Here is a 15,336-nt window from a genome sequence, read left to right on the forward strand (position 1 = left end):
TTATTCACGTTTTCAAGTACTGGTGACAAAACATGCATTCTGATTATTGAATAGATTGTAACGGACACATATTGTGTGTAAAATACAAAAATGCTTATTGAAATTCTCAATAATAGTGGATTTATCAGTGGTGACAGTGTTTCCTAGCCTCAGTGCATTGAGCAGCTGGGAGGAGGTGCTCTTATTCTCCATGGACTTTACAGTGTCCCAGAACTTTTTTGAGTTTGTGCTACAGGATGCAAATTTCTGTTTGAAAAAGCTAGCCTTAGCTTTCCTAACTGCATTGTGTAAATCTGCTGCCAAACATACCCTCGTAAAACTGACCATCCTACCGATCCACGACTTCGGTGATGTCATCTATAAAATAGCCTCCAATACTCTACTCAACAAACTGGATGCAGTCTATCACAGTGCCATCCGTTTTGTCACCAAAGCCCCATACACTACCCACCATTGCGACCTGTACGCTCTCGTTGGTTGGCCCTCGCTTCATACTCGTCACCAAATCCACTGGCTACAGGTTATCTACAAGTCTCTGCTAGGTAAAGCCCCGCCTTATCTCAGCTCACTGGTCACCATAGCAGCACCCACTCGTAACACGCGCTCCAGCAGGTATATCTCACTGGTCACCCCCAAAGCCAATTCCTCCTTTGGTCATCTTTCCTTCCAGTTCTCTGCTGCCAATGACTGGAACGAAAATAATCTCTGGAGCTGGAGACCCACATCTCCCTCACTAGCTTTAAGCACCAGCTGTCAGAGCAGTTTACAGATCACTGCACCTGTACATAGCCCATCGGTAAACATCCCATCTATCTACCTACCTCATCCCCATACTGGTATTTATTTATTTTGCTCTTTTGCACCCCAGTATCTCCACCTGCAAATTCATCTTCTGCCGATCTATCATTCAAGTGTTTAATTGCTATTTGTAATTACTTCGCCACCATGGCCTATTTATTTCCTTAACTTACTTCATTTGCACTCACTGTATATATACTTTGTGTCTTCTTTTGTTCTACTGTATTATTGACTGTATGTTTTGTTTATTCCATGTGTAACTCTGTGTTGTTGTATGTGTCGAATTGCTACGCTTTATCTTGGCCAGGTCGCAGTTGCAAATGAGAACTTGTTCTCAGCTAGCCTACCTGCTAAATAAAGGTGACATTTTTTTATTTAAATGTAAGATGTTGAGGAAGGCACTTTTAAAGAATAACCAGGTATCCTCTACTGACGGGATGAGGTCAATATCCTTCCAGGATACCTGGGCCAGGTCGATTAGAAAGGCCTGCTCGCTGAAGTGTTTTAGGGAGCGTTTGACAGTGATGAGGGGTGGTCATTTTCCCGCAGGACATTACGGATGCATGCAATGAGGCAGTGATCACTGAGATCTTGTTTGAAAACAGCAGAGGTGTATTTGGAGGGCAGGTTGGTTAGGATGATATCTATGAGGGTGCCCATGTTTACGGATTTGGGGTTGTAGCTGGTAGGTTCATTGATAATTTGTGTGAGATTGAAAGCATCAAGCTTAGATTGTATGATTGCCAGAGTGTTAAGCATGTCCCAGTTTAGGTCACCTAGCAGCACAAGCTCTGAGGATAGATGGGGGGCAAACAATTCACATATGGTGTCCAGGGCACAGCTGCGGGTTAGAGGGTGATCTATAGCAAGCGGCAACGGTGAGAAACTTGTTTCTGGAAAGGTTGGATTTTTAAAAGTAGAAGCTCGAATTGTTTGGGTACAGACGTGGATAGTAAGACAGAACTCTGCAGGTTATCTCTGCAGTAGATTGCAACTACGCCCCCTTTGGAAGTTCTACCATGGCGCAAAATGTTATAGTTAGGGATGGAAATTTCTGGGTTTTTGGTGGTCTTCCTAAGCCAGGATTCAGACACAGCTAAGACATCCGGGTTGGCAGAGTGTTTTATTCACTGCTTTAGCACAAATTTAGGGAGGAGGCTTCTAATGTTAAAATGCATGAAACCAAGGCTTTTACGGTTACAGGAGCCAACAAATGAGAGCAACTGGGGAATAGGAGTGTAGCTAGGCACTGCAGGTCCTGGATTAACCTCTACATCACCAGAGGAACATATGAAGAGTAGGATAAGGGTACGGCTAAAGGCTATAAGAACTGGTCGTCTACTACGTTTGGAACAGAGAGTAAAAGGAGCAGGTTTCTGGGCGCGATAGAATAGATTCAAGGCATAATGTACAGACAAAGGTATGGTAGGATGTGAGTACATTGGAGGTAAACCTAGGAATTGAGTGATGATGAGATAGATATTGTCTCTAGAAAGATTTAAACCAGTCATCGCATAAGTAGGAGGTGGAACTAATTGGTTGGTTAAGGCATATTGAGCATGGCTAGAGGCTCTACAGTGAAATAAAACAATAGTCACTAACCAGAACAGTAATGGACAAAGCATATTGACATTAGGGAGAGGCATGCGTAGCCGAGTGATCATAAGGGTCCAGTGAATGGTTGGGCCGGCTGGAGACACGGCGATTCAGACAGCTAGCAGGCCAGGGCTAGCATGCTATCAGAAGGGCCATAGAGGGACATCGCGATGGAAGAAAGTCTGTTTTAGCCTCCTCGTGCGTTTCTGTCGATAGACCAGCCGTGATGGATTAGTAGGGTTCCGTGTAGCAGAGGGGTCCAGTCCAATTGGCAAATGGATCTATTCAGCTAACAGTCCAATATGCTCTAGACAGCTAGCGGGCCGTGACAAGCAGGCTAGCAGATGGGCATTCATGGGACGTCGCGACGAAGTGGCCTGTTGGAAAAAAAACCTCGGACAGATTACGTCGGTAGTCCAGTTGTGATGGATAAGCAGGGCTTCGTGTGGTAAAAGGGGCCCAGCCTGATTTGGCAAAATAGGAATAGTGGCACGAGAAATTGGCCATTAACTAACAGTCCGACAGCTAGCGGGCCGCGGCTAGCAGGCTAGCAGATGGGCATTCAGGGGACGTCGCGACGTAGGAGCCAGTTGAGTAACCCCCTCGAGCAGATTACATCAGTAGTCCAGTTGTGAAGAATCGGCGGGGTTCCGTACCCTGTACCGGCAGTCAAAGGGGTCTAGGAGTGGCTGATGAACATCTTCAGCTAGCCGGGAGATGGGCCTAGCATGGGCTAGCTCCAGGTTAATTGGTGCTTGCTTCGGGATAGAGACATCAGCTAGGAGTAGTCACACGGATTGCAGCTAGCTAGCTGCGATGATCCAAGTGAGAAGGTTCAGAGCTTGCGGTAGGAATCCTGGGATATGGAGAGAAAATAGGTCCGGTATGCTCTGGTTTGAATTGCGTTGTACAGACTAGCGAGAGCTTTCCGAGCTAAAGGTAGCTAATGACCACTAGCAGTGGTTAGCTGACTACTAGCTAGTTAGCTGGCTGCTGTTGGGGGATTCCGATTCAGAGGTAAAGACAAAATACTTTAGAAAAAAGCAGATCCACACCACATTGGGTGAGGCAGGTTGCAGGAGAGTATTTTGAAGCTGAGGTTTAGAAAAAAAAAAAAAAAAAGATACGAAGAAAAATATCTAAAAAGATATATACAGTGGGGAGAACAAGAATTTGATACACTGCCGGTTTTGCAGGTTTTCCTACTTACAAAGCATGTAGAGGTCTGTCATTTTTATCATAGGTACACTTCAACTGTGAGAGACGGAATCTAAAACAATAATCCAGAAAATCATATTGTATGATTTTTAAATAATTAATTAGCATTTTCTTGCATGACATAAGTATTTGATACATCAGAAAAGCAGAACTTAATATTTGGTACAGAAACCGTTGTTTGCAATTACAGAGATTATACGTTTCCTGTAGTTCTTGACCAGGTTTGCACACAATGCAGCAGGGATTTTGTCCCACTCCTCCATACAGACCTTCTCCAGATCCTTCAAGTTTCTGGGCTGTTGCTGGGCATTACGGACTTTCAGCTCCCTCCAAAGATTTTGTATTGGGTTTAGGTCTGGAGACTGGCTAGGCCACTCCAGGACCTTGAGATGCTTCTTACGGAGCCACTCCTTAGTTACCCTGGCTGTGTGTTTCGTGTCGTTGTCATGCTGGAAGACCAACCCATGACCCATCTTCAATGCTCTTACTGAGGGAAGGAGGTTGTTGGCCAAGATCTTGCGATACATGCCCCCATCCATCCTCCCCTCAATACGGTGTAGTCGTCCTGTCCCCTTTGCAGAAAATAATCCCCAAAGAATGATGTTTCCACCTCCATGCTTCATGGTTGGGATGGTGTTCTTGGGGTTGTACTCATCCTTCTTCTTCCTCCAAACACGGCGAGTGGAGTTTAGACCAAAAAGCTCTATTTTTGTCTCATCAGACCACATGACCTTCTCCCATTCCTCCTCTGGATCATCCAGATGGTCAGCGGCAAACTTCAGAGGTGCCTGGACATGTGCTGGCTTCAGCAGGGGGACCTTGCGTGTACTGCAGGATTGTAATCCATGACGGCGTAGTGTGTTACTAATGGTTTTCTTTGAGACTGTGGTCCCAGCTCAGGTCATTGACCAGGTCCTGCTGTGTAGTTCTGGGCTGATCCCTCACCTTCCTCATGATCATTGATGCCCCACGAGGTGAGATCTTGCATGGAGCCCCAGACCGAGGGTGATTGACCGTCATCTTGAACTTCTTCCATTTTCTAATAATCGCACCAACAGTTGTTGCCTTCTCACCAAGCTGCTTGCCTATTGTCCTGTAGCCCATTCCAGCCTTGTGCAGGTCTACAATTTTATCCCTGATGTCCTTACACAGCTCTTTGGTCTTGGCCATTGTGGAGAGGTTGGAGTGTGTTTGATTGAGTGTGTGGACAGGTTTCTTTTATGCAGGTAACGAGTTCAAACAGGTGCAGTTAATACAGGTATTGAGTGCAGAACAGGAGGGCTTCTTAAAGAAAAACGAACAGGTCTGTGAGAGCCGGAATTCTTACTGGTTGGTAGGTGATCAAATACTTACAGTATGTCATGCAATTAAATGCAAATTAATTACTTAAAAATCATACAATGTGATTTTCTGGATTTTTGTTTTAGATTCCATGTGTACCCATTGTAAAAAATTACATACCTCTACATGCTTTGTAAGTAGGAAAACCTGCAAAATTGGCAATGTATCAAATACTTGTTCTCCCCACTGTACATGGGACGACAAGACGAAGGACAAAGACGTCTGATTGCTACGCCATCTTGGAAACATATCAACATCAAATGGTTATAATCACATCATAATGCTAATAAATGTTTTAATGAAAACTTAAATCATCTCATGATTAGATTTAGAATAGTGCTCTTGTACTGTCTTTTTACAGGGTCTGCATCCTGGGCCCATAGGCAAAATGACCATCACCAAGCCCACCCAAAAGCGCATGGCAGAAGGAGGGATTAGGTGAGTATTCCCTAATAGCCAGTATAGTAGGTAGTTGCTGGTCATGTCCTATTACACTTTGACTATATAAAATTATTTAATTTCAAATTGTTTCAAGTACATTGTTTAGATTGGCTAACCACAGCGGCTGCTTTGCAGAAGTAAACTCTACAGCGCCCTTCTTGGAATGCTCCATGACCTCTCAGTTCTCCAGATAGAAGAGGCATACAAGAACTTTGACCCTCTATCTGCTGCTTTTAGTCGACTCCCACTTTGGAAAGGTACAGGTGGGGAGCCTCCTGTCTTAACAGCTGCCTCCAATCACAACGCAACACATAATTCACCATAAGGTGACACCACCATTCCCTTCACTGCCCCTGGATGGCTACAGACTGGAGAGCAACTTTCAAGGCTGCACATTTGTGCTCAGTGAAGAAGACCAGATTCACATTGTCTCTTCAGGTGAGAGAGACACAGTGGTGTTCTCACTAATTAGAGAGAAAGGGGATGTCACGACTCCCACCGAAGGTGGCTCCCCTGCCTGTTCGGGCGGCGCTCGGCGGTCGTCGTCGCCGGTCTACTAGCCGCCACCGATCCCCTCTTCCTTTTCTGTTTGTTTGGTCTTATGGGTTGCACCTGTCTTATTTTGTTTCTTGATTTATGTCTATTTAAGCCTTTTAGGCCAGCCTATTTTTGTGCAGGATTGTTTTTCTGTTAGTCAGGTTGTGTGTGTTGTGTTCCTGCCCGTTTGTGCCCTGTGTTGGGTTGGGCTATTTTTTGTTGATTTTTCGCCTGTTGTTTTGGGCGCTCGTTTTGGGAATCGTAATAAAGTCGGTTTCCCCAGTATCCTCTGCTCTCTGCATTTGACTCTGCACCCATCAATCCAGGCGTTTGTGACAGGTGATTGGTACTACATATGTGTACATGCAAAAGTTCTTAGGCAGGAACCCAGACCTGACTCCTTCCAACAAGCCATCTCTCTTTTTTTTCCCTTTCTTCTCTTTCCTCTTGTAATGCTGCAAGTTGGAAAGCAATCAGACATTAAAGCTGCAATATGTCACTTTTTGGGGCAACCGGACCAAATTCACATAGAAATGTGTGTTACAGATATGTAATTATCTTTGAAGCAAGTCTAAGAAACAGTATATCTGTTCTATGTGCACTATTTCGATGCTTCACGTTCTTAAGTTTAGTTCAGTCTTTTACTTTTGGTTTTGTACACCAGCTTCAAACAGCTGAAAATACAATACTTTTGGTTATGGAAAATAATTTTCACAGCAGTTTAGATGGTACAATGATTCTCAACTATTAGAATTTTAGCAACCAGGAAATGGCAGAGCAATTTCTGCATAGTGCATATTTCAGAGGCAGGAAACTTAAGACGCGTCCATTTGCCGATCACTGTACTACACACACACACACACAGACACACACACAAACATTGTGCTCTTTTGTCATGTCATATGGAATGGTGAGACATGGCTCATTGCCACGGCAACCAAGGCCCTCGGTGGTGTTCTTGGGGATGTGTTCTTGGGGATGACGCTAGAAGCTTGGCACACAAATATTTGGGGGAGTTTCTCCCATTCTTCTCTGTCAGGTTGGGTGTCAGGATCTCTCTGTACATCGTTCATATTTCCCTCTATCCTGACTAGTCTCCCATTCCCTGCTGCTGAAAAACATCCCCACAACATGATGCTGCAACCACCATGCTCCACAGTATGGATGGTGCCAGGTTTCCTCCAGACGTGACACTCCAGACGTGACGCCAAAGAGTTCAATCCTGGTTTCATCAGACCAGAAAATCTTGTTTCTCATGGTCTGAGAGTCTTTAGGTGCCTTTTGGCAAACTCCAAGCGGACTGTCATGTGCCTTTTTCTGAGGAGTGCTGCAGAGATGGTTGTCCATCTGGAAGCTTCTCCCATCTCCCCAGAGGAACTCTGGAGATCTGTGTCCATCGGGTTCTTGGTCACCTCCCTGACCAAGGCCCTTCTCCTATAACCAGCTCTAGGAAGAGTCTTGGCAGTTCCAAACTTCTTCCATATTAGAATGATGGAGGCAACTGTGTTCTTGGGGACCTTCAATGCTGCAGACATTTTTTGTTTCCCGTTCCCAGATCTGTACCTCAACAAAATCCTGTCTCGGAGCTCTACGGAAAATTGTTTCGACCTCATGGCTTGGTTTTTGCTCTGACATGTACTGTCAACTGTGGGACATCTTATAGACAGATGTGTGCCTTTCAAAATAATTTCCAATATTGAATTTACAACAGGTTGACTCAAATCAAGTTATAGAAACATCTCAAAGAGGATCAATGGAAACAGGATGCACCTGAGCTCAATTTCGAGTCTCATAGCAAAGGGTCTGAATACTTATGTAAATAAGGTATTTCAATGTTTCATTTTTTATAAATGTGTAAACATTTCAAAAACTTTTCACTTTGTCATTATGGGGTATTGTGTGTAGATCAAATCAAATTTTATTTGTCACACACACATGGTTAGCAGATGTTAATGCGAGTGTAGCGAAATGCTTGTGCTTCTAATTCCGACCATGCAGTAATATCTAACAAGTAATCTAAGATAACAATTTCACATCAACTACCTTATACACACAGGTGTAAAGGAATGAATAAGAATATGTACATAAAAATATATGAATGGCGATGGCCGAACGGCATAGGCAAGATGCAGTAGATGGTATTGAGTACAATATATACATATGAGATGAGTAATGTAAACATTGTATAAAGTTGCATTGTTTAAAGTGGCTAGTGATACATTTTGCATTATTAAAGTGGAAAGAGATGAGTCAGTATGTTGGCAGCAGCCATTCAATGTTAGTGATAGCTGTTTAACAAATCAAATCAAATTTATTTATATAGCCCTTCGTACATCAGCTGATATCTCAAAGTGCTGTACAGAAACCCAGCCTAAAACCCCAAACAGCAAGCAATGCAGGTGTAGAAGCACGGTGGCTAGGAAAAACTCCCTAGAAAGGCCAAAACCTAGGAAGAAACCTAGAGAGGAACCAGGCTATGTGGGGTGGCCAGTCCTCTTCTGGCTGTGCCGGGTGGAGATTGTAACAGAACATGGCCAAGATGTTCAAATGTTCATAAATGACCAGCATGGTCAAATAATAATAATCAGAGGCAGAACAGTTGAAACTGGAGCAGCAGCACGGCCAGGTGGACTGGGGAGTCATCATGTCAGGTAGTCCTGAGGCATGGTCCTAGTGCTCAGGTCCTCCAAGAGAGAGAAAGAGAGAATTAGAGAGAGCATACTTAAATTCACACAGGACACCGGATAGGACAGGAGAAGTACTCCAGATATAACAAACTGACCCTAGCCCCCCGACACATAAACTACTGCAGCATGAGACAGGAGGGGTCAGGAGACACTGTGCCTCCATCCGAGGACACCCCCGGACAGGGCCAAACAGGAAGGATATAACCCCACCCACTTTCCCAAAAGTGGCCATTAACAGTCTGATGGCCTTGGGATAGAAGCTGTTTTTCAGTCTCTCGGTCCCCGCTTTGATGCACCTGTACTGACCTCGCCTTCTGGATGATAGCGGGGTGAACAGCTAGTGGCTTGGGTGGTTGTTGTCCTTGTTGTCTTTTTGGCCTTCCTGTGACATCAGGTGCCGTAGGTGTCCTGGAGGGCAGGTAGTTTGCCCCCGGTGATGCGTTGTGCAGACCTCACTACCCTCTGGAGCCTTGCGGTTTTGGGCGGAGCAGTTGCCGTACCAGGCGGTGATACAGCTCGACAGGATGCTCTCGATTATGCATCTGTAAAAGTGTGTGAGTGTTTTTGGTGACAAGCCAACTTTCTTCAGCCTCCTGAGAATGAAGAGGGGCTGCTGCGCCATTCTTCACCACACTGTCTGTGTGGGTGGACCATTTCAGTTTGTCCATGATGTGTACGCCGAGGAACTTAAAACTTTCCACCTTCTCCACTACTGTCCCGTCATGGGGATAGGGGGGCTGCTCCCTCTGCTGTTTCCTGAAGTCCACGATCATCTCCTTTGTTTTTTTGACATTGAGTGTGAGGTTACTTTCCTGACACCACTCTCTGAGGGCCCTCACCGCCTCCCTGTAGGCCGTGTCGTTGTTGTTTGTAATCAAGCCTACCACTGTAGTGTCGCCTGCAAATTTGATGATTGAGTTGGAGGCGTGCATGGCCACGCAGTCATGGGTGAACAGGGAGTACAGGAGAGGGCTGAGAATGCACACTTGTGGGGCCCCAGTGTTGAGCTGTAGTCGATGAACAGCATTCTCACATAGGTATTCCTCTTGTCCAGATGGGTTAGGACAGTGTGCAGTGTGATTGCGATTGCGTCGTCTGTGGACCTACTGGGGCGGTAAGCAAATTGGAGTGGGTCTAGGTGTCAGGTAGGGTGGAGGTGATATGGTCCTTGACTAGTCTCTCAAAGTACTTCATGATGACGGAAGTGAGTGCTACGGGGCAATAGTCATTTAGCTCAGTTACCTTCGCTTTCTTGGGAACAGGAACAATGGTGGCCCTCTTGAAGCATGTGGAAACAGCAGACTGGTATAGGGATTGATTGAATATGTCCGTAAACACACCAGCCAGCTGGTCTGCGCATGCTCTGAGGACGCGGCTGGGGATGTCATCTGGACCAACAGCCTTGCGAGGGTTAACACGTTTAAATGATTTACTCAGGTTGGCTGCAGTGAAGGAGAGCCCGCAGGTTTTGGTAGCCGGGCTGTGTCAGTGGCACTGTGTTTTCCTCAAAGCGAGCAAAGAAGTTGTTTCGTTTTTCTGGGAGCAAGACATCGTGGTCTGCGACGGGGCTGGTTTTCCTTTTGTAGTCCGTGCCACATACCTTTGTAGACCCTGCCATATGCCTCTCGTGTCTGAGCCGTTGAATTGTGACTCTACTTTGTTTCTATACTGAGGCTTACCTTGTTTGATTGCCTTGCGGAGGGAATAGCTACACTGTTAGAATTCGGTCATGTTTCCGGTCACCTTGCCCTCATTAAAAGCTTTGCGCGAATGCTGCCATTAATCCACGGTTTCTGGTTGGAGAATGTTTTAATAGACGCTGTGGGTACAACATCACCAATGCACTTGCTAATAAACTCGCTCACCGAATCAGCGTATTCATCAATGTTATTGTTCGACGCAATGCAGAACATATCCCAGTCCACGTGATCTAAGCAATCTTGAAGCGTGGAATACGATTGTTCGGACCAGCGTTGAACAGACCTGAGCATGGGCGCTTCCCGTTTTATTTTCTGTCTATAGGCTGGGAGCAACAAAATGGAGTCGTGTTCAGATTTTCCGAAAGGAGGGCAGAGGAGGGTTTTATATGTATCGAAAAGTTAGAATAACAATGATCCAGGGTTTTGCCAGCCCGGGTTGCGCATTCGATATGCTGAAAAAATTTAGGGAGCCTTGTTTTCAGATTAGCCTTGTTAAAATCCCCAGCTACAATGAATGCAGCCTCAGGATATGTGGTTTCCAGTTTACATAGTCAAATTTAGTTATTTCAGGGCCGACGATGTGTCACTCATTTTATCATTACCACAGTATATTAATATAATCATATTTCAATAGCGTTTTTATATCATTCTTGTTAAATTCTGTTTTTCAGTTCACTTAGTGATTCGATTGTGTATTTGTCTCTTTAGTTAGGAAACGTTAGCTACCAGTACCTAGCTAACGTTGGTGCTAACGACATTAACGTTGTAAGTAGGTGCGGCATCTTTATTGAAAGTTAGGAAATTACGAAGATTTAATTGAACCTTCTAGTGGGCTTTGACGTCTGATGAATGGAGCAGTACCTTTGCCATTCCAGTGGAATAACTTCCATGTCCGAGAGATCCTCATGTCACTGATGGAAGCATCAACTCCATCTTGACTGTGGCTTGCCTTCTCAAAAAACTACCAGTGTGAGCCTTTTATGAAGGCATGGGCCAAGGAGCAATGAGCTTCTACTGCAATGCGTCTTTCCTTTCTTTGCTGTGACCATCCACATTGTCTAACACCCTGTAGTCCATGTATTGATAATAAACACCACTACTTAAACTCCAAACACAAAATGTGTAATGAACACAGGGGGGGACAGAGAGCTGGTTTCAAGCGCAGGGCGCAGCAGGTGTTTATTGCAAAGGACCACAGGAGGCAGGTAGCTGGGTCCAGGGGCAGGCAGAAGGTCAAACACAGGGGGTCAAAAAGGGCAACAGTACAGGCAGGGAGAAGGCTAGTAACGTAATCTGGGAAATCAGGCAATGGGTAGATAACAGGAAATCCGATAGGCTAAAGTACAGACAGGCAATAGGCAAAGGCATCGTTAGTGAGGCAGGAAAAAAGTATCATACACAGGAGGAGTAAATCATGGGAAACCCAGAACTCTGAAACCGTGTGTCACAAAACAAACAATACCTCACAGTGATGGGGTGCAAAGAACTGAACTAAATAGTGTGTAATAATGACATACAGGTGTGTGAACAGGTGATTAGAAATCAGATGATTGGGATCTGGAGATTGAGCTGCGTTCAGGGGATCCATGTGTTTGAGGGTGTGAGTTGGAAGCAGACGTCACAAAATGTTGTGAAGAGTTTTTTTTACAGTGACAAGAGAACAGAAAATGTTTACTGAATCATTAATTATGATCCCAGTCTCTTTGATCTAAGGACAGTGCACAGGAAACAAGGCTAGAATCGATTCCTCCATGCATTACGCCAGGAATGTGTGACCCCCCTCCCTCCACACTCACCTCCTCCTTCCTCTTCTCTTGTCTACTTCCTTCTTTCTTTCTTCTCTCAGTTTCTCCTCTCCCAGCCCCCTTTGCACCCGGTGCCCCCTTCACCCCTTGGCTTAGCAGGAAGCTGTGTACATGTGTCTGTGTATGTGGATTACCTTTGTACAGTGAGTTGGAGCACAGGGACACATCTTGTCTGTGCCTTTGTTTGTGTAGTACTGATCTGAAATCAGTGTGTTGGAGCAACATGGTAGATTTAGTTGATATGTTTCTGTCTCCATGATCCTGGATAGTCTTTAACAAAGTGAGTGAGTAAGGAGTCCATGTGTGTCTGTGAGTAACAGTTGTGCTACAGAGAGTGATTCTCCACTTATGCGCAGAGATGGGGAAATACATTTAATAATAAATGAATATAGTACATACAGTTGAAGTCGGAAGTTTACCAAGTACATTTAAACTTGGTTTTTCACAAATCCTGACATTTAATCCCAGTAAAAATACCCCGTCTAGGTCAGTTAGGATCACCACTTTATTTTAAGAATGTGAAATGTCACAATAATAGTAGAGAGAATGAATTTTTTCAGCTTTTATATCTTTCATCACATTCCCAGTGGGTCAGAAGTTTACATACACTCAATTAATATTTGGTATCATTGCCTTTAAATGGTTTAACTTGGGTCAAATGTTTTGAGTAGCCTTCCACAAGCTTCCCACAATAAGTTGGGTGAATTTTGGCCCATTCTTCCTGACAGAGCTGGTGTAACTGAGTCAGGTTTGTAGGCCTCCTTGCTGGCACACACTTTTTCAGTTCTGCCCACAAATGTTCTATAGGATTGAGGTCAGGGCTTTGTGATGGCCACTCCAATTCCTTGATTTGCTGTCCTTAAGCCAGTTTGGCACAATTTTGGAAGTATGCTTGGGGTCATTGTCCATTTGGAAAACCCATTTGTGACCAAGCTTTAACTTCCTGACTGATGTCTTCAGATGTTGCTTCAATATATGTACATAATTTTCCTACCCCATGATGCTATCTATTTTGTGAAGTGCACCAGTCCCTCCTGCAGCAAAGCACCCCCACAACGTGATGCTGCCACCCCCGTGCTTCACGGTTGGGATGGTGTTCTTCGGGTTGCAAGCCTCCCCCTTTTTCCTCCAAACATAATGGTGGTCATTGTCGCCAAATAGTTATATTTTTGTTTCATCAGACCAGAGGACATTTGTCCAAAAAGTATGATCTTTGTCCCCATGTGCAGTTGCAAACCGTAGTCTGTTTTTTTATGTCCCCATGTGCAGTGGCTTCTTTCTTGCTGAGCGGCCTTTCAGGTTATGCCGATATCGGACTCGTTTTACTGTGGATATAGATACTTTTGTACCTGTTTCCTCCAGCATCTTCACATGTTCCTTTGATGTTGTTCTGGGATTGATAGTCACTTTTTCATCAAAGTACGTTCATATCTAGGAGATAGAACGCGTCTCCTTCCAGAGCGGTATGACGACTACGTGGTCCCATGGTGTTTATACTTGCGTACTATTGTTTGTGCAGATGAACATGTTACCTTCAGGCATTTGGAAATTGCTCCCAAGGATGAACCAGACTTGTGGAGGTCTATTTTTTTCTGAGGTCTTGGCTGATTTCTTTTGATTTTCCCATGATGTCAAGCAAAGTGGCACTGAGTTTGAAGGTAAGCCTTGGAATACATCCACAGGTACACCTTCAATGACTCACATTATGTCAATTAGCCTATCAGAAGCTTCTAAAGTCATTTTCTGGAATTTTCCAAGCTGTTTAAAGGCACAGTCAACTAAGTTTATGTAAACGTCTGACCCACTGGAATTGTGATACAGTGAATTTTAAGTGAAATAATCTGTCTGTGAACAATTGTTGGAAAAATTACTTGTTTCATGCACAAAGTAGATGTCCTAACCGACTTGCCAAAACTATTGCAAACTATTACAGACTACAAAGGGAAGCACAGCCGAGAGCTGCCCAGTGACACGAGCCTACCAGACGAGCTAAATTAATTCCATGCTTGCTTTCGAGGCAAGTAACACTGAAAAGTACATGAGAGCACCAGCTTTTCTGGACGACTGTGTGATCACGCTTTCCGCAGCCGATATGTGTAAGACCTTTAAACAGGTCAACATTCACAAGGCCGTAGGGCCAAACTGATTACCAGGACGTGTACTCCGAGCATGCCCTGACCAACTGGCAAGTCTCTTCACTGACATTTTTCATCCTCTCCCTGTTTGTAATACCAACATGATTCAAGCAGACCACCACAGTCCCTGTGCCCAGGAACACTACAGTAACATGCCTAAAGGACTACCGACCCGTAGCACTCACGTCTGTAGCCAGGAAGCGCTTTGAAAGGCTGGTCATGGCTCACATCAACACCATTATCCCAGAAACCCTAGACCCACTCCAGTTTGCATACTGCCCCAACAGATCCACAGGTGATGCAATCTCTATTGTACTCCACACTGCCCTTTCACACCTATGTGAGAAGGCTATTCATTGACTATAGCTCAGCGTTTAACCCCATAGTGCCCTCAAAGCTCATCACTAAGCTAAGGACCCTGGGACTAAACACCTCCCTCTGCAACTGGATCCTAGACTTCCTGACGGGCTGCCCCCAGATGGTAAGGGTAGGTAACAACACATCTGCCACGCTGATCCTTAACATGGGGGCCCCTTAGGGGTGTGTGCTCAGTCCCCTCCTGTACTCCCTGTTCACTCATGACTGCACGGCCAGGCACGACTCCAACACTATCATTAAGTTTACAGATGACACAACAGTGGTAGTAGGCCTGATCACCAACAACGACGAGACAGCATATAGGGAGGAGGTCAGAGACCTGGTCGTATGTTGCCAAGACAACATCCTCTCCCTCAACATGAGCAAGACTAAGGAGATGATTGTGGAAAAGGAAAAGGAGGACTAAGCACGCTCCCATTCTCATGGAAGGGGCTGTAGTGGAGCAGGTTGAGAGCTTCAAGTTCCTTGGTGTCCACATCACCAACAAACTAATATCATCCAAGCACACCAAAACAGTCGTGAGGAGGGCACAATAAAACCTATTCCCCCTCAGGAGACTAAAAAGATTGTCATGGGTCCTCAGATCTACAGCTGCACCATCAAGAGCATCCTGACTGGTTGCATCACTGCCTGCTATGGCAACTGCCCTGCCTCCGACAGGAAGGCACTCCAGAGGGTAGTGCGTATGGCCCAGTACATC

At 45.0% G+C, this 15,336-nt stretch overlaps 1 long non-coding RNA gene across 2 annotated transcripts in view; it reads left to right on the forward strand.

Annotated features, from left to right (window-relative positions):
* The window catches only part of LOC149985555 (uncharacterized), a 512,847-nt gene that overhangs the window by 100,556 nt on the left and 396,955 nt on the right, over positions 1-15,336 (forward strand). Inside the window, exons 3-4 of one of the 2 annotated variants that reach the window (XR_016495644.1) lie at positions 5,315-5,391; positions 5,530-6,216. The exons of the other annotated variant lie outside the window; for it this stretch is intronic. This is a non-coding gene — a long non-coding RNA (uncharacterized LOC149985555). Of the gene's footprint in view, positions 1-5,314; positions 5,392-5,529; positions 6,217-15,336 lie in introns of those variants that run through there. 2 annotated transcript variants of the gene reach the window in all.

This window comes from Oncorhynchus mykiss, chromosome 1, assembly GCF_057628025.1.
Source record: "Oncorhynchus mykiss isolate SJ-2025 chromosome 1, ASM5762802v1, whole genome shotgun sequence".
NCBI lineage: Eukaryota > Metazoa > Chordata > Actinopteri > Salmoniformes > Salmonidae > Oncorhynchus > Oncorhynchus mykiss.